The sequence below is a fragment of the Elephas maximus genome, chromosome 5 (genome assembly GCF_024166365.1).
Source record: "Elephas maximus indicus isolate mEleMax1 chromosome 5, mEleMax1 primary haplotype, whole genome shotgun sequence".
Taxonomy (NCBI): domain Eukaryota; kingdom Metazoa; phylum Chordata; class Mammalia; order Proboscidea; family Elephantidae; genus Elephas; species Elephas maximus.
Genome location: NC_064823.1, coordinates 53,724,393 through 53,744,841, shown reverse-complemented (window position 1 = coordinate 53,744,841; position 20,449 = coordinate 53,724,393). Strand labels below are relative to the sequence as shown.

The window sequence follows — 20,449 nt, the reverse complement described above, 5'->3', positions numbered from 1 at the left end:
TAATCCGTTATAGTAATATGACAATTATCTGAATACATCATCCACTTAAGTCAAAATTTTAAAAAATGTTAATTAACTTTACTCACTTATCCTGAAGTACAAAAGCATGCAGTCCTTGGTTCCTTAAGATCATTCTACTGGCTCTGCACTTATTTCTCCAGCTCTATCAAAATGTACATGCTATTAAAAATCTTTTCTATATGTACTCTGTAAATCTTTATAGAAGTAGACTGCCACATCTTTCTCCCAACGAGCAGCTGATGGGTTTGAACTGAAAACCTCTAGGTTAACAGCGAAGTGCTTAACCACTGTACTACCAAGGCTACTTACATGTACTCAGATTTTTCTACAATCTTGACAAGCAATACTACTCTATTGTTACTGTTCAACCACAGAATTTATTTTTAGCAATAGAATTGGTTTTAATATAATTTTTGACATATTCTAAAAAAGTCACTATGAACACAGGCGATCTTATAACAGTATGGCCCCTTTGGCTAAATAATATACAATTACAATATTAAATACAGTATTCCATGGGAGAAATAGAAATTCTTGCTACCAGATCATAATAGTTTTTGACCTTCCACATTTTGTCTTTAGTGATCATCAACTTTTTCTGCTCCCCAATATCCCTCAGTGTAGGACAATTTTCCATTGGTATTAGTTTCTCATTATCACAGTAATGGATAGAGAAATGGAGAGACAAAAAATTAGGGAAATGTGTACTTTGAAAAACCCTTCCCTGTGATTTTGATGTTTCCCCAGAAGAGCTGATTTGTCTGGTTGAGAATCACTGGTGGTAATAATAATAATAATATTAGTGGCTATCATTTATTTGAAAACATATGTAAAACCCTGTCCTAAGCATTTTACATATATTTTCTCATTTAATCCTCACAATTACCATGAAAATAGGTATTACTTTGATCAAGAGCACTTTGCTAATATGGGCCTGAGTCAGAATTCAAACCCAAGTCTGTTTAAATCCAGAGCTCACATTCTTAACTATGATACAACTCTGGTAAACAGTTAGTGATACTCCGGTAGTAGTGCATTCAAGCTTACAGGTTAAAGTACCGTATGGCCTTTATGCTACTCTATGGAGCCCTGGTGGGACAGTGGTTAAGAGATCAGCTGCTAACCAAAAGTTTCAGCAGTTTGAATCCACCAGCCACTCCTCAGAAACCCTATGGGACAGTTCTACTCTGTCTTGTAGGGTCGCTACAGATTGGAATCAACTCTATGGCAGTGGGTTTGGTTGTTTCCTTTTGTTTTTTGATATGCTTTTCTATAGCCATAGATATTACTAGGGTCTCATAAACCCATTGCCATTGAGTCAAATTTGACTAATAGAGACCTTATGGGACAGAACAGAACTGCCCCACAGAGTTTCCAAGGCTGTAAATCTTTATGGAAGCGCATTGCTACATCTTTCTCCCATGGAGTGGGTTTGAACCACTGACCTTTCAGTTAGCAATCAAGCACTTAATCACTATACCACCAGTGCTCTTTTAATATCTCATATATGTTATCATATCCACCAAGAATAAAGAGTTATAGTATGCTGTGCTAGAAAAATAGCTGTGTGGGGTAGTAGGAAAAATCACTGGTTTAGGATTCAGGACACCTAGGACTCACCTCAGGGGGAGTTGCCAACAATGTGCAGGCTATTAAGTGAAAATAAGCCTGTTTCTTCCATCTGGTATGTTATAGTGTCTTCTGTCTCATACTGGACTCTCAAGATCAGCTTAAGTTATTAGACTAACCCAAGCCCAAGCCCATTGTCATCAAGTCGATTCCAACTCATAGTGACCCTACAGAACAGAGTAAAACTGCCCCATAGAGTTTCCAAGGAGTGGTTGGTGGATTAAAATTGCCAATCTTTTGGTTAGAAGCCAAGCTCTTAAACACTGTACCACAAGGGCTCCAAGTTATTAGGAAAGAAGACCCAACTGGCCCGTCAACACATAACCTTTTGTTTCAGTGGAAACTTAAGTCAACTGTCTTCTTCCCATACTCCTTGGATATACTCCCATGTATATCCAAGTACATGGCCCTTGCTAGATGCCAAACACTTTTGTTTTTCAATTGTGCTTTAGATGAAGGTTTACAGAGCAAATTAGTTTCTCATTAAACAATACACATATTGTTTTATGACATTGGTTGCCAACCCCACAGCCTATCAACACTCTCTCCTTCTTGACCTTGGGTTCCCGTTACCAGTTTTCCTGTCCCTTCCTCATTCTTGCCCCTGGGCTGGTGTGCCCACTTAGTCTTGCTTTGTGTTATGGGCCTGTCTAATCTTTGGCTGAAGGGTAAATTTCAGAAATGACTTCAGTACTGAATTAAAAGTGTGTCCTGGGACCATACCCTTGGGCTTTCTCCAGTCTCTGTCAGACCAGTAAGTTTGGTCTTTTTTTTTTTTGAGTTAGAATTTTGTTCTACATTTTTCTCCAGGACAGTCTATTGTGATCCCTGTCAGAGCAGTCGGTAGTCATAGTCGGGCACCATCTAGTTGTGCTGGACTCAGTCTGATGGTGGCTGTGAAAGTTGTGGTCCATTAATCCTTTGGACTAATCTTCCTCTTATGACTTCAGTTTTCTTCATTCTCATTGCTCCAGCAGCAGTCAAGAAATCAAAAGATGCATTGCATTGGGTAAATCTGCTGCAAAGGACCTCTGTAAAGTGTTGAAGAGCAAAGATGTCACCTTGAAGACTAAGGTGCTCCTGACCCAAGCCATGGTATTTTCAATCACATCATATGTATGTGAAAGCTGGACAATGAATAAGGAAGACCAAAGAAGAGTTGATGCCTTTGAATTGTGGTGTCGGCGAAGAATATTGAATATACCATGGACTGGCAAAAGAACAAAAAAATCTGTCTTCGAAGAAGTACGACCAGAATGCTCCTTAGAAGCAAGGATGGTGAGACTGCGTCTTACATACTTTGAACATGTTGTCAGGGGGGATCAGTCCCTGGAGAAGGACATCATGCTTGGCAGAGTACAGGGTCAGTGGAAAAGAGGAAGACCCTCAACAAGGTGGATTGACACAGCGACTGCAACAATGAGCTCAAGCATAACGACGATTGTGAGGATTGCTCAGGACCGGGCAGGGTTTCATTCTGTTGTGCATAGGGTCGCTATGAGTAGGAACCGACTCGATGGCACTTAACAACAACAACAACATTGCTCCAGATGGGGCTGGACCAGTGGAGTATCTTAGACGGCTGCTCATAAGCTTTTAAGGCCTCAGACCGCTACCCACCAAAGTAGAATGTAGAACATATTCTTTATAAACTATGTTATGTCAGTTGAGCTAGATGTCCTCCAAGACCATGGTCTCCAGCCTTGGTGCAGTAATTCAGTCCCTCAGGGTGTTTGGATGTGTCGATGAAATTTCCATGACCTTCCCTTGGTCAAGTTGTGCTGACTTCCCCAGCATCGTGTACTGCCTTACCCTTCACCAAAGTTACCAGTTATCTGTTTTCTACTTAGTGTTTTTCCTCCCCAGCCCTCCCCTTCCTCGTAACCGTCAAAGGTTGTTTCTTTCTGTGTGTAAACCTTTTCATGAATTTTTATAATAATGGTCTTATACAGTATTTGTCCTTTTGTGATTGATTTATGTCACTCACCAAAATGCCCTCCGGCTTCAATGATGTGTAAGATGTTTCACAGATTCATCATTGTTCTTTATCATTGTGTACTATTCTAATGTGTGTATGTACCATAGTATATTTATCCATTCGTCTGTTAATGGGCACTTAGGTTGTTTCCATCCTTTGATATTGTGATAGTAATGCTGCAATGAACATGTGGGTGCATGTATCTGTTTGGGTGATGGCTTTTATTTCTCTAGGATGTATTCCTGGAAGCAGGATAGCTGGATCATATGGTATTTCTATTTCTAGCTTTTTAAGTAAGTGCCATATCATTTTCCGAAATGGTTGTACCATTTTGTATTCCTACCAACAGTGCATAAGAGTTCTAATCTCCCTGAAGCCTCTCTAATATTTGTTATTTTCTTTTTTTTTTTTTTTTAATTTGTGCCAGTAATGTCGGGGTGAGATGGTATCTCATTGTAGTTTTGATTTGCATTTCTCTAATGGCTAGTGATCTCAAGCATTTCCTCATGTGTCTCTTAGCTGCCTGAACGTCTTCTTTGGTAATGTCTGTTCATATGCTTTGCCCATTTTTTAATTGCATTATTTGTCTTTTTGTTGTAGAGGCATTGGGTTTTCCTATAGATTGTAGAGATTAGACTTTTGTCAGATTTGCCATAGCCAAAATTTTTTTTCCCCAATCTGTGGGTTCTCTTTTTACTCTTTTGGTGAAGTCTTTGATGAGTATAAGTGTTTAATTTTTAGAAGACCCCAGTTATCTAGCTTATCTTCTGGTGTTTGTGTGTTGTTAGTTATGGTTCGTATTCTATTTATGCTGTATATTAGGGTCTCTAGCATTGATCCTATTTTTTCTTCTATGGTCTTTATAGTTTTGGGTTTTATATTTACGTCTTTGATCCATCTTGAATTAGTTTTTGTGTATTGTGTGAGGTATGGGTCCTGTTTCATGTTTTTACAGATGGACATTCAGTTTTGCCAGCACCTTTTGTTAAATTTTTTTTTGTTGTTAAAAAGACTTTTTCCCCATTTAATTGACTTTGGGCCTTTGTCAAAGATCACGTGACTGTAGGTAGAAGAATTTACATTTGTGTCCTCGATTCTGTTCCATTGGTCAATGTGTTTGTCATTGTACCAGTACCAGGCTGTTTTGACTACTCTAGGTATATAGTAGGTTCTGAGGTCAGGCAATGTGAGGTCTCCTACTTTATTCTTCTTCAATAGTGCTTTAATTATCTGGTTCCTCTTCCTTACCATATAGAGTTAATGATCAGTTTTTCCATCTCGCTAAAGAACACTGTTGGTATTTGGATTGGGATTGCATTGTATTTGTAGATTGCTTTGGGCAGAATTGACATTTTCACAATGTTGAGTCTACCTATCCATGAACATGGTATATTTTTCCATTTATGTAGGTCTCTTTTGGTTGCTCGCAGTAGCGCTTTGTAGTTTTCTTTGTGTAGGTCTTTTACAACCCTGGTTAGATTTATCCCTAATTATTTTATTTTTGGGGAGGAGGGCTATTACAAATGGTACTGCTTACCTGATTTCCTTTTCTTAGTTCTTTTTGTTGATGTATAGAAATCCAACTGATTTTTGTATATTTTCGTGTATCTTGCTACTCTGCTGAATCTTTCTATTAGTTTCAGTAGTTTTCTTGTGGAATCTTTAAGCTTCTGTACATATACTATCATACCATCTGCAAATAGGGACACTTTTACTTCTTTCTTACCAACATGGGTACCCTTTATTTCTTTTTCTTGCCTGATTGCTCTAGCTAAGTCTTCCAGCACAATGTTAAATAGGAGTGGTGATAAAGAGCATCCTTGTCATGTTCCTGTTCTCAGAGAGAATGTTTTCAGCCTCTCTTCATTAGAATGATGTTGGCTGTTGGTTTTGTATAGATGCCCTCTGTGATGTTGAGGAATTTCCCTTCAATACTTATTTTATTGAGAGTTTTTTATCAGGAATTGGTATTGGACCTTATCAAATGCCTTTTCTGCATTGATTGAGATGATCATGTGTTCTTTTTGTGTTATTTATGTGGTGGATTTTGTTGATTGATTTTCTAATGTTGAATCATCCTTGCATACCTAGTATGAATCCCATTTGGTTCAGGTGTATTTTTTTTTTCTTTATATGATACTGAATTCTCTTGTCTAGAATTTTGTTGAGAAAATTTTTGCATCCATATCATAAAGGATATTGGTCTATAATTTTCTTTTTTGTGGTGTCTTTGCCTGGTTTTGGTATCAGGGTTATTATGCTGGTTTCATAGCATGAATTCGAAAGTATCTTTTCCTTTTCAATATTCTGAAACTGAGTAGTACTGGTGCAAAGTCTTCTCTGAATGTTCTGTAGAATTCTCCATTGAAACCATCTGGGCCATGGCTTTTTTTCGTTGACTTTTTTTTTTTTTTTTAAACCTTTTAAATCTCTCCCCTTGTTATGATTCTGTTCAGATTTTCAACTTCAGTTTGTTTTAAATTGGGTAGGTAGTGTGTTTCTAGAAATTTGTCCATTTCCTCTAGGTTTTCAAATTTGTTGGGGTATAGTTTTTCATGGTACTCTGTTATGATCCTTTTTATATCATTTGGGTCTGTTGCAATGCCCTCCCCCGCCTTTTCATTTCTTACTTGGGTTATTTGTGTCCTCTTCTGTTTTTCTTTTGTCAATTTGGCCATTGTTTTGTAGAATCTTTCAAAGAGCCAACTTTTGATTTTGTTGATTCTATTATTTTTCTATTCTCTATTTCATTTTTTTTCTACTCTGACCTTTATTATTTCATTTCTTCTTGTGGCTGTGGGCTTCTTGTGCTTTTCTGTTTCTCTTCGTTTGAATTGTACAGCTAACGTTTTGATTTTGTCCCTTTCTTCTTTTTTAATGGGTGCATCTATTGCTATAAATTGACTTCTGAGCACTGCCTTTGCTGTGTCCCGAAGATTTTGGTAAGATGTGTTTTCATTCTTGCTTGATTCTAGGAATTTTTTTATTCCGTCTTTGGTTTTTTTAAGGAAGGTTTTATTCAGTCTTCATGTATTTCATTCTTTTTCCTTGCTCTTCATGTTATTGATTTCTATTTTTATGGCATTATGATCCAAGAAGTTGTTTTGTGTTATCTCAATGTTTTGGATTTTGTTGATGGCAAACTCTTTTGAGAAAGAGGTAGTTTATTAGTCTAAATGGTATTAGAGTATGTAGCCCACCTTTGAATTTGTGGGAAGTCAAGAGAGGCACAATGAGCTTCATTTGCATACATGCATTTAGTCTCTGTGCTAGGATAACTGAGTATAAGGCTGTACTAGAGCCAAAACCTAGTATAATAACTTGCTAAAAACATATTCCTGGTCTATCTTCTAAGAAATTTGGTCTAAATTATTTTCTAGAGGAAAAACTCCATCTGAATTTCCAGTGGAAATTCAGAGTTCTGGACCTAGACTAGGTTGCAACTTCCTAGAGCTTAGATTAGGGGCAGAGCAGGCTTGCCCAGTCTGACACTGAATCTAGGGAAAACCAACAACAAAAGCCTGGCAGATCATCCAGCCAAGTTGTATTTGAAAAGATGAAACAAGAATGTAAGTACAAGACTATGATCTGGAAATTGTTAAAGTCAGGCAGAGAGGAACCATTTAAAGCAGAGAGTGGGTGACAGAATCTTACCTCAGACAATTTCAACCTGTTTGATTTTTGTTGGACATTCTCCCATCCAGCCTCAAGCATAGGTGGAGAAAGAGGGGTTTGGGGCCGCTTCACTTTGGAACTCAAGAGAATCTGAATCATTAGCATTTAAGATGTATAAGCTGTCACTCTCGGAGGTAAGGTTTCCTTTCATGAGGCAAAAAGTGGGCAAGTTCAACCACAATGGTGATGTGCATGGCTGAGAAAGAACTAGTTTAACAGAGTCATTCACCAAGGGAGACGGGGGTATAGGCTAAGTGATTACTCTCTAAACTGTTCACATCTCCACTTACGAGAAGAGTATAACCCAGCTTTTAGAAAGCTCAGGATGTCAAAATCCCAAAAACAATTTGAGTGAAGTCTTATACCAAACATCTCTTAAGCTTTAATGTTGCTGTTGTTAGTTGCCATTGAATCAACTCTGGCTTGTAAAGAATGAAACTTGGGGTCCTGAGTTATTTTCATGATCACTGGCATGTGCAAATCCATTGTGGCAGCCACTGTGAGTTTCAAGTGCTTCCTACCCTAAGGAGCACATCTTCCAGCACTATATTGGATCATAGTCTATTGTGATCCATAGGGTTTCATTGGCTAATTTTTTATAGTAGATCCCTAGCCTTTTTTCTTAGTCTGTCTTAGTCTGGAAGCATCGCTGAAACCTGTTCACCTTGGGTGGCCTTGCTGGTATTTGAAATACTGGTAGTATAGCTTCCAGAATCATAGCAATATGCAAGGCTACAACAATATGACGAATGATAGACTGGCGGTGGAAGTTTTAATGTAGGGGGCTCTTAATTGATTGCCTCTTGGTTAATGTTGTTAAAGACATGGGGAAAGAATAACATGTAGGAGGTGATTATCATAAGACAGACCCTCTACAAGATACTATCTATCAATCATCCATCCATCCATCCATCCATCCATCCATCCATCCATCCATCCATCCATCCATCCATCCATCCATCCATCCATCCATCCATCCATCCATCCATCCATCCATCCATCCATCCATCCATCCATCCATCCATCCATCCATCCATCCATCCATCCATCCATCCATCCATCCATCCATCCATCCAATCCATCCACCCATTCATCTATCTAATCTTACTATTTTCCCCATTAAGGTTCCCCGGTCCCTGGATGGCAAAAGCAGTTTATCTTCAACTGCTAACCAGAAGGTTAGCAGTTCAAACTCACCCTTAGCACCACAGAAGAAAGGCCTGGTGATCTGCTTCCATAAAGATTAGAGCCAAGAAAAGCTGATGGGGCAGTTCTACTCTATAACACATGGAGCCATCATGAGTAAGAATCAACTTACTCAAAGTGCTTTTTTGTTGTTGTTGTTGTTTGTTGTCTTCCCCCTTTAATCCCCTAAAATTGGTATTGTTATTTTAGTCCTGTTAAAAAAGATTAGGAAACAGCTACTTCTAGAAATAACTGCACAGTTTCACTCACCTACTCACTGGCAAAGCCTTAACTCAGCCTCAGTCCTGATTCTAAATTAAATGCCTTTTCCATTCCACTACACATGAATAGTAGTTGGAATTGACTGGGTGGCAACTAACAATAACTCTTTGCTTGAATTCTCAGGATGCCTTTGCACGTGGAAAGTTTTTAGTGTTTCCTTATGGAAATGAAGTTTTCATTAGGTGATGGTAGTGTGCTACAAAGGTACAGTTTTCTTGGGACATCTTCCATCTGTATGAGAAAGGAGAAAGAAAGTCCTAAAGGTAGGAGTGAATCATGACTCCTCACTCCTAACTTTCCACAAACAAATCCCAACAAATTAAATCAATGGAAATTGAAGCTTACGTTCAGCAACCTCACTAAAGACAAGCTTTTTAATACTTGGGAAACTGAATTGTGCTGCATAATTACACTGTGATTATGAATATATCATTATTCATCTTAAAGTTGGTTCTAGATCTATGAAGGTAGTCAAGACTAGGTGTTATTTACCTTCTGTACAAAGTGAGGCTATTAATTCCAGCCCTACTTAGCTGAACAGTACTTTTAAAAATCAAGTAAATAAAATGGATAAGGGAAAAACAATCCAGTGATAGTATTTTATTCCATACAAAAGTTATTTGGAAACAGTAAAATGGCATCGATTTGTAGTTATTGCTAGTGTCGAAGAGTTGAATGAAAGTAGCTTTGACTTACAGGCATCAAAATGAAAGTCTTCAGTATATCCTCAGCAATACACACTTTTCTGTCCCAAATCAGTCTTTTCTTGATCTGTACTTGCTTAGTGGCTGCAGAGCAAAGGCTACCCCCTACTGCATCCTAGAGTTGGTTTTCCTATTACTTATCCAAATAATTTTATAGGAGGTGACAAAAAGTTTTAATTCTCCTGGAATTCAGATTTCTGGGGTACAGGGAGTTGAGGTAACCTACCAAGGCCATTGCCCATCAGATGTCCTTTAGAACCTTGAGCCTGGAAGAACCTGGTTTCTAAAAATCATCTTCAATGGTCTATATAAACTAGTAAGACTGTTTTGCCATGGGCAATGTGCGCTTCTGGAGAATTCAGTCAGTTTCAGGAAATAAGACTCCATAGGTCAGACCAGAGCTGTTTTAGGGTAAATCAGTAATCATTTTAATTGTTCTTCAAGACAATGCTATATAAAATCCTCCCTGACCGCAAATTGTTTATCAGTTCTCTTCCAGACCTTTTTTCACAGCAATGCCGATAAGATGGGGTATAAAGGTCTTTAGAGGTTCTCTCATCTTCAGAACGTTTTTAAGTCTAGTTGAGGTGTTACCCCGATTTGCAAATTGTGTATTAAATAAACTTCAGTTTTTATTATTGGCTTAATGTGATTTTTTGTTTTAACAGATGGTATTGGCTAAATGAATTAGTCCATATGATGGGCTATATGCAGCATTAGAAATCACACTTAAAAACAATCTCTATTGATGTGGGATAATGAGCATCAGACAAAGAACTTTATTTGGTCTTTGTCTTTGGTTCCTGAGAGATGGTCTTTGGCATTTCTTGGGTAATCAAGGTACCGTTGTTATCTAAACCATACACGAGGGCTTGGGCTAATGAGTGAGGGTTGGCCAAGCCACAAAGACCATACCTGGTCAGATAACCTCAGGAAGGAAGGGGGAGGGACATGATTTAACAGTCATGCATATTTAATGATTCAGTTAATCATGACTACATAATGAGGCCCCAATCGTGACTGCCCCCCCCCCAAAAAAATAAAGGGCTTTGAACATGGAAATTTCTTGGGCTTCCTACTCTTGGGAGAGTCCCTGGGGACATAGAAGCTCTGCCCTGGGACCCCTCTTAGGCCTTGCCCTATGTGTCTCTTCGCTTGCGTTCTTTCTGGTTTTAATAAATGTATAGCTGAAAGTATAGATACTTTTTGTGAATTCTATGAGTCATACCAGGGAATTATTGAACCCACAAGGCCAGTGGGAGCCAGCAGGTGGAGAAGGGTCATCTGAACTTGTGGCTGGTATCCTGAAGGGGCTAGAGGAAAACCTTAAATTAGGGGCCAGCTGGTCTGAAGTGCAGAGAGTTGTATGTGAGGCACGCATCTATGGATGGTGGATGGGAGGAGCTAAACTGCCATTTCCCTTCCATCTCAGCCCAGTGCGATTGCGCTGAACCAATGACGTTGGCATCATCACCCGAGCTGTCCACCAATCCTGATAGAACACGCCCCGAACACACCCTGAAGAAGAAGCCGTCCCTGCTTCGTTTCCTCCCCATATAAACTCCTGTGCCTGCTGATTGAAAAGCCATCTTTACGATGCTCCTTTGCTTGGCCAACTAAATAAAGTTTTCCTCTTTGGTTTTCACTGGATTCGTATTTCAGTGTATCTCAGTGTCACGCGGAGCAAGACCTGGAGGACCGGCAACATATTTTGATAAGCCAGTCAGGAGCTCCACTCGGTGTTTGGGGCGTGCCAGTCCTGACCCTGCGAGGACTTCAGCAGCCAACAGCAAAACCACTTGTTCCATCTAGGCCCTTCTTCGGACTCTGGGCGCGTGTGCTCCGAACCCAACGGTGACTCTGGAAGGCGAGGGAAGAAATCTGCAATAATCAGGTAAGTACTATTTCTGGTGGATTCGAATCTGGGCAGGCCCATAAGGTGGTCTGTGGTAGGTAGGATTAGACCCCTGCCATCTGGTGGGTGCCCCTCTAGGTTGAGGGGATGTCCTTCTGTCTGAGTGTATCTGGAGCCAGTGCTTTTGGCTGTCTGTCTGTCTGTCTTCATGCAGGTGTATAGGAGTAAGAACATGGGTGCTATTAAAAGCATTCCTGAGGATTTATCCGTAGGGTGTATTTTAAAGAATTGGGATAAATTCAGCTATGATCCTATGAAAAAGAAGAAATTAATATTTTTATGTAATACTGGTTGGCCCCAGTATTGTCTAGGGGACCCAGAAAAGTGGTCTGTGAATGGATCACTAAACCACAACACCATCCTTCAGCTAGATTTATATCGCACAAGAAATGGTAAGTGGAATGAAAAGCATTATGTGTAAGCCTTCATGCCATTGTATAATGATAAGGAAACTCAGAAGGCTTGTATAATCTGTGTACAAAAGGAAAAGAAAAAATCCACCAGGACCCCGCCAGTGCCGGTTTTGGAAGACTCTTTGACCCCCTGGGACCACCACAGCCTTCTCCACCTTAACCCCCTTATCCCACTCCTGCCCCCGCTGCTCTGGCAGCCTCCAGCAGTGTGCACAGTTCTCCTTCCAGATCTGTGCTGGGCGGAGGAGGGGCAGCCAGGGAGGGGAAGGCGGCTCCTGGGAAGGGGTGGGGACTATGCTCCTGCTCTCCTTTCCAGCAACCATCTTTTCCCAGAGGCTGGGGGAGAGGGTAGAGAACTGAACAGGAAAACAGGGCCATCCAAATGTCCTGGAGATCTTCCCCTTTCACCGCCACATACAAGGATGGGGACACCCTATCAAAGGCCAAATATGGCCCAGGGTGCCACCAAGCCAGGACAGAGCCAACAGGGAGGGCCAGCCTCTGGCCAGTATCCCCTCCATCAAACTCCAGTAGCAGACAGGGGCCTGCTTTGGGCTCAGGTTTCCTTTAGTGCAGCAGGCCTGGTTAACTGGAAGAATTACACCCTGGGATATTGTGAGGACACAATAAAAACGTATAAAGTGTTTATGACCATCTTTAACTCTCTTGATCCCACGTGGACAGACTGTCAATCTCTTTTAAGCACCCTCCTCTCCCCAGAGGAGAGGCAGATGGTCCTAGAAGGGCCCTAGAGGAAGCCCAGAGACGACATAATGCTCAGTTGACCAAAGCTGCAGTTGATGACACCTTCCCCCTTCAGGACCCCTGCTGGGATCACAATCACACAGCAGAGTATACGGGTATGCTCACCCATTATTGGGACTGCCCCTCAGTGAGTCTTAAAAATGAAGTACCTAAACTCTTAAATTGGAATAAGGTGTCAAGATTAAACAGCATAAAGTTGAGGATCCTTCAACTTTCCTCGAAAGGATCTATACAGCCTTTAGACAATACACTGATAAGGATCTGGATGACCCAGCAAATGCTTGGATGGTCAGTAGTATTTTTTATATGACAGTGTGCCCTGGACATTGGGAAAAAACTTCATAAGATAGATGGGGCAGTAACTATGAGTATTGGATACCTGGTCAAGATGCTATTCAAGTCCTATAACAACAGGGAAGACAAAGATAGAAAGTGCCAGGTTGCCCTATTAGCAGCAGCATTACAGGCTAGGCCCCTCAAAAGGAGAAGATCCACGGGCCATCCTAGTGGGGCCTGACCCCAGCCCCCAATGGGAAGGAACCAGTGTGCATATTGTAAGGAAGAGGGCCACTGGAGAAGAGAGTATTCTAAGAAAAAGAGCAGGCAATGAATAACTCAAATGCCAGCCCTCACTCTGGAAGAAGACTCTGACTAGGGCTGACCAGGGGCAGGACCTCACCCAAACCTCTGGTTATAACGAATGCGGAGGGAAAACCTACTCAATTTTTAGTTGATACTGGAGCAACACACTCATCAAGCCAGTCAAACCTCTATCCAGACATAAGATTCCAGTAATTGGGGTGGCTGATAGGAAGGACACCTGTCCATTTCTTCACCCCCTTACCTGCTCCCTCCCTGGCAAAGTGAGAACTCTGACTCACTCTTTCCTGTATATGCTCGATTGCCCTGTCCCATGGTTGGGCCTAGATTTATTAAATAAATTGAAGGCTGAAATACACTTCAGCCAGGGACAGATGCATGTTCCAGTTTCAGTAGAACAGAGGTAGAAAGCACACTTACTGTTGTGTTCTGCTCAATAAAATCAGGGACAAGAAAAAATCCATTTTCCTTGCCAAGCCATGGTGGAAAAGATTAACCCAGTAGGGTGAGCCACCCAAAGAGCAGGCAGGGCACACAGTGTCCCAGTAAAGGTTGAGCTACTGCCAGGAATAACACCACCTAGGCTATCCAGTAGAACAAGAGGCTTGGTTGGCAGTATGGCCTTTAATACACTTGGACTGCTAAGGCCCTGCACATCTGTCTTTAACACTCCCATCCTGCCTGTGAAGAAGAAAGATGGCTGCTATTGATTTGTCCAAGATCTGTGTGCCATCAACCGGGTAACAGTAACAGTACACCCTACCGTGGCTAATCCTTATACCTTGCTCTCAACACTGTTACCGGCTTGGAAATATTTCTTGGTCTTAGATTTAAAGGATGCTTCCTTCTATGTGCCCTTGGGTTCCAGTAGCCAAGAGATTTTTGCCTTTGAATGGGAAGACCCATATACTAGACAAAAACAACAATATTGCTGGCAGGTTCTGCCTCAGGGCTTTAAAAACAGTCTACTCTGTTTGGAACCACCCTGGCCCAAGAGCTGCAAAGGCTGACACTGGTTGATGGCACCCTGTTGCAGTATGTGGACAATTTATTGATTGCCAGCTCTGACGAGTTCAGCTATGCAGAGAACACTGTGACTGTGTTAAACTTTTTGGCATTGGCTAGGTATAGGGTGTCAAAAGAAAAGGCCTAAATGGTCCAGCAGAAGGTCACTTATTTGGGGTTTATCTTCAGTGAGGGAAAGTGGGAACTCCATCCAGACAGGAAAGAATAAGGTGTCAAGATTAAACAGCATAAACATGAGGATCCTTTGACTTCCCTCGAAAGGATTAATAGAGCACCCCCAGACTAGCACCTCCAGGAACCGGAAACAGCTCTGAGGGTTTCTGGGGATGACAGGCTTCTGCAGGATATGGATCCCTAATTTTGGGCTACTTATGAAGCCCCTCTATGCTCTCCTAGAAGGAAAAGAGACAAACGTGTTTCTTTGGACCAAACAGGAATAAACAGCATTTGAACGGATCAAAAAGGACTCCCGGCCTTGCATAAACCTTTTGATCTTTTTGTGCACAAGCATCAGGGCATAGCTGCAGGGGTCCTAGGCTCCTGGAGGCAACCAGTAGCTTACTTCTCCAGGACTGTGGGTGGCCACTGTGCCTAAAAGCAGTAGCAGCCACTGTACAGATTCTGAAGGCAGCTGAAAAGCTAACCTTGGGCCAAACTATTCGAATTCACGCCCCTCATTCTGTACTCAGTATACTGGAACAGAGGGGGAGCCTTTGGCTATCGTAGAGTCGGATAACTCAATACCAGGCCTCTCTGGTTGATAATCCCAATGTGTTGGTCCAATCTGCTGTCACGCTAAATCCGGCAACCCCTTCTCCCCACTCTGCCCCTAGGAGACCCCATCCACCATGACTGTGTCCAGACAGTGCGCCTGGTCTATGCTAGCTTCCCGGACCTACAAGATCAAACTCCAGTAGAGTGGTTTCATAGAAGGTGGCCAATGGAGGGCAGGCTACGCCATTGTCAGCCACACCAAGGTCCTCAAAGCAAACGCTCTCCCCAGTGGAACCTTGGCCCCAAAAGCCGAGCTGGTTGTGATGATCAGGTTTGCAGCTGGCCAAGTCCATGCAAGTGACCATTTACGCAGACTTGTACATATTTACATGCGCATGGGGCTTTGTGGAAGCAGAGGGCACTTTTGAATTAGGCCGGTAAAGAAATCAAACGTGGCCAACAGATTTTATAACTCCTTGAAGGCGGTGTTATTCCCCGCTATGGCCATGGTAATCAAAGGGCTAACTTAGAGGCCAAGTGGGTGGGAAGAACAATGACCTTAGTGGTTGTTGCTGCCCTCTTTCCACACCCTAGCTTGCCACAAGCCATGGAAGACCCTGGTTACAGTGAAAAAGGCTTTTATATGGCTGATCAGTGGTAGCTCCAGAACAAGATAAGTTTTTTTGCACAAGGGATGGGAGGCTATTCATCCCACAGCACAGGATCCCTGGCATCCTAAGGCACTTATAGGAGACCACCCACTACCAGTGCAAGTGATGTATGATTAAGTAAAGAGACACTTGGTCAGCCAGAATTTGCAGGCCATTATTAGAGACATTACTAGACAATGTGTCACCTGTCAAAAAAACAACCCCAAGACCTTCTCGGCTGCACTAGAAGGGACTTAGTACCAAGGATATGTTCTGGGAGAAGATTGGCAGATAGACTTCACCGAGATGCCCCAGGCTCCAGATAATTACAGGTATCTGCTAGTGTTTATGGACAGCTTTCCAACTGGGTTGAAGCATTCCCCTGCAGGACTGAAAAGGCCACAGAAGTTGCCAAAAGACTGCTGGAAGGCATTATCCCCAGGTTTGACCTTCCCCAAACCATCGGGAGTGACAACGGAATACACTTTACTGCTCAGGTCACACAATTTGTAGCCTGACAGCTGGGAATTAAGTGGCATCTTCACAGTGCATAGAGACCCCAGTCCAGTGGAAAAGTAGAAACATGAACTGGGCTATTAAAATCCATTTGGCCTAACTTTGCCAGGAGACCAAATTTGCTTGTGTTAAGGCCCTTCCCTTGGCTCTGTTCAGGATTAGAGTTGCATCTTGAACCAAATTTAAGGTGTGCATTATGGCAGATTCTTCCACAACCTGAAGTTCTTCTCCATGTTAGCTGGATATATGTTAAGTATAGTTGGATGTATGTCAAGACCTGGAACACTGCAGACCTGGCAGAAAAATGGAAGGGACCTTTTGAGGTATTGATGTCAGCTCCCACTGCAGTCAAGATCATGAGAAGAGGAGTGTGGGTCCACCACTTTCACATTAAACCGGCTCCCACTCCCTAAATCAACCAACAAACCCTGCAAAATAGTAAGAATTGGTCAGAGAGTGACAATTGGAAGACTCGGCCTTGAGAGGGTTTAAAGTGGTTGTTTGAAAGGAAACAGGCAACATAGACAATTGTGCCAGTTGATGGTGATCCCCCGATAGCTGTGTGTTGTGTTAGCTTTATTGGTAGTTATTTTCTGATTTTGTATCATCTGGTGCTTCTTTCCTGCTGAGCTCAATGGCTGACTGTCAACTAGCTCTGTTCATAACTCTGTTCATGCTTTGGGCTGTGTGTGCTCGTGCACACATGCAGCCTTACATCCTGTTCATTTATCGCCTATGTCTCTCTGAGGGAAAGGCAGGAACCTCAGAATGGCAAGATAACTATCTCATAAGTTATCTCGAATACTCTCCCTTAGAAGATTGCTGGATCTGCTTCACCGCCCCCCACCTCGCCAGAACTAAAGACAATGTAGAAGCAGTCCCCTTCATCAATTACAGCCAAATACCCCCACCTACTAAAAACACCACCAGATTCCCCACACAATGGGTCTCCCTCTGGACCTATCTTTCGTTTGCTCCCATAATAGGATTAACATTTCCTGGGTTGAGAACTGAACCTACTCTGTCTGTCACAACTCATTGACCAAGAGTTTAATTCCTCTAATTACAATAAGGACTTTGTCCAACAGACTATCTGGAGTCTCACTGACTCCAATGCTAAAACCTCAGACAATTGGAATGAGACAACTTGTATCCAAACTAATCTGACCAACCAGATCTGCTGCACAGGGGCATCTACAGACGGAAGATATCCAGGAATTTCCCAAGAACTTTTTATTTGCTCTCTAACTATTGCTTGCCCTACCACATAGGGCCTACATTCCCAGGCACATTCCATCACCTCTGAATCATAATTTCAATGCCATAAGAGAGAATACCAAAGCACTGCATGCCGAGTATACCGATTTGAACTTTATGGTCCTCTAGCACCGAACTTACAGAGCATCACTTGGTAAAAGCAAGCTACCACCACCCTCAATAACTTCACCATCACTGAATCTTTATGTGCCCCTACTGTATATGTCTGGACATGCAGATCTGACTCATAACCAAATAACTGCAGAACCAGCTTATCACCGTCCAAGCTATGGATGGGCAATTCCTTGCATCAACCCTGTCACTACCACCAGTTAATGCTCCCTAGGATTTTTGTCCCCTTCAGGCACCAGTGTCAGAATATACAAGGCCTCCAACCGAACCTCAAGTTACAGACCAAAGAGAGCCCTAGGTTTAATTCTGGCTGGGGCAGGTGCACTAATAGGGCTCCTGACCCCTTGGGGAGGATTACCCTATCATGAAGCTACCCTTCCTAATCTGACTTTGTCTGTAGAAAATATTGCACAGTCCACTGCTCAACAAAAGAGCCTCGACTCCCTGGCAAGCGTGGTTTTAGGCCATCATATCACTCTGGACTACTTGCTAGCTGAACAAGGAGGCATTTGTGCAGTAGCCAGCACCTCTTGTTGCACTTACGTAAACACCTCAGGAGAGGTGGAAATAAACATGAAAAGATCTACAAAAAAGCTAAATGACTATACAAGTTCAACCAAGGCCCAACTTCACAGGCTATGTGGAATGCAGTAAAGGCTGCAATCCCGAGTTTAACATGGTTTCTTCCCCTTCTAGGACCCCTTATCACGGTTGTCCTGCTGCTTGTATTCAGGCCTTGTCTACTTTACCTTTTCGTAAAGTTTGTGTCTTCCAGGCTCCAGAAGTTCTAACTGCAGATGATGTTACAACAGGGATATCACCCTATCTCCCTCAAACCAGTTACAGCCAGAGTCCAGTTCTACACCAGCGTCCCTGGCCAGCATGAAGTAGTTACAGAAGAATGACCTCCAGCCCACGTCCCTGTCTAGCCCAGGATTTGGACTTCGTGTGGGATCCAAATCCTGAAAATAAAAGGGGTGAGTGAAGCGGGCAGCTGCTGTGCGAATGGGAGGACCTAAGCTGCCATTTACCCTCCGTCACAGCCCCAGTGCCACTGTGCGGACCCAATGACAGGAGCTGCCCACCAATCTTGATGGACCATGCCTCTGAACATGCCCTGAAGAAGAGCCCAGCCCTATGCTGTTTCCTCCCCAAAGAGCCATCTTGGCTACACAGGTTCCAGTGTGCCCTTTAGCTTGGTTGGCCAACAAAATTAAGTTTTCTTCTTTCTCTTTCACCCAACTCGTGTCTCAGTGTCACGCCCAGTGAGACCTGGAGGACTGGTAACATATGGATCCATCAGCTTGAGGTCAGTGCCTGTTGACAGCCCTAGGTGGATGGAATAAGAGAGAGAGTGCTGTGGGTGTGGCTAATGACAAGGAAGAAGAAGTGGGAAGGTGAAGGCTGGATCCATCTCCAGGTGGGAACTGGAGTCATCCTGGTCCTTACTATGCAGTTAGTAATGAAGGTGAGATTTGCCCACTGCGCCCTTTGCTTAGCACAGTGCGTCATGCTCCATTGGCTGGAGAATGCTACTCATAGTCCATGACCATGGACCTAACTGGGCCAGCCACTTAGCTTGGCTTGTCTAAGGACACAAACTCTTCAACCAGGCTGACTGCTTTGCAAATAGACTGAAGAAGCAGTGAGAGAACCAAGTGGATCAGTGTCCTCTGTCAGTGCTATTGGGGGGGAAATAATAACTCTGAGAATAGGTTGGTGGTGTCTTTTGGTATTCAAAGCATTTTTGTTATGTTTTTATGTTGAATGAAGACATAGTTCCTATGATCTTATTGAATATAAGGTAACATGAGGCAGAAAAATCTACCCCCGCACACATATCTAAACCTGCAAGATTTATATATATATATATATATATATATATATATATATATATATATATATATATATATATATATATATATATATAATATATATATAAATGGGCTAGGCTTGATTTTGAGGTATTTCTGGACTTTAAATTAACACCCATTGCCATCAAGTTGATTCTGACTGATAGTGACCCTATATGACACAGTATAACTGCCTCATACAGTTTTCCAAGGGGCAGCTGGTAGATTTGAACTGCCAAGCTTTTAGTTAGTTACCAGTAGAGCTCTTAACCACTGTGCCACCAGGGCTCCGGACTTTAGATTAGGGAGGCAAAAAATGACTAAACTATCTAAGTATTTAATAGTCATCCAAAGAAAAACATAATCAAGTAATAAAACATAGCATCTTTTTGGGGGGGCGTCAAAGATATTTGGTTCCAAAAGTACTGCTGAAATTTTGTCAAGTAGTTAAACACTTAGTAAAACATTAATTGAGTTTAGTCATGGGGCTACAAGCATTTTTTGACTGGAAAGTTTTAAGAGACCTTTTTCACTGGTTTACACAGTGACAGGGTACATTCGTTAGACTGCTCTCCTCAGATCTGTAGTATGCACTGTACCTGTACTCGAATCTCATGATTCTTAGGAGGGGCAACTCCCACTTCCTCAGTGGAAACGGGTCTTTGGTTCCCATACCACAACTGCTTTGCATTTAATAATCTGGAAGATAACAAAAGAAATAAATGCTGTTGCCATGTGGCTTCATGTTAATTTATAACTTATAGCAAGTGCCTAAATATATCCACAGTCAACATCCATGGAAGCAGCAGTCAAGAAATGAAAAGATGCATTGCATTAGGTAAATATGCTGCAAAAGATCTCTTCAAAGTGTTGAAAAGCAAAGATATTACTTTAAGGACTAAGGTGCACATGACCCAAACCATGATGTTTTCAGTCGCCATATATGCATGTGAAAGCTGGGCAATGAATAAGGAAGACCTAACAAGAATTGATGCCTTCAAATTATAGTATTGGTGAAGAATATTGAAAATACCGTGGACTTCCAGAAGAACAAACAAATCTGTCTTGGAAAAAGAACAGCCAGAAGCAAGAATGGTGAGTCTTCGTCTCACATACTTTGGACAGGTTATCAGG

At 42.1% G+C, this 20,449-nt stretch overlaps 1 pseudogene; it reads right to left on the bottom strand.

The window, feature by feature from the left end:
* The window catches only part of LOC126077540 (alcohol dehydrogenase 1-like), a 48,680-nt pseudogene extending 28,630 nt beyond the window's left edge, over positions 1-20,050 (bottom strand).
* Between the last annotated feature and the right edge of the window lie 399 nt (positions 20,051-20,449).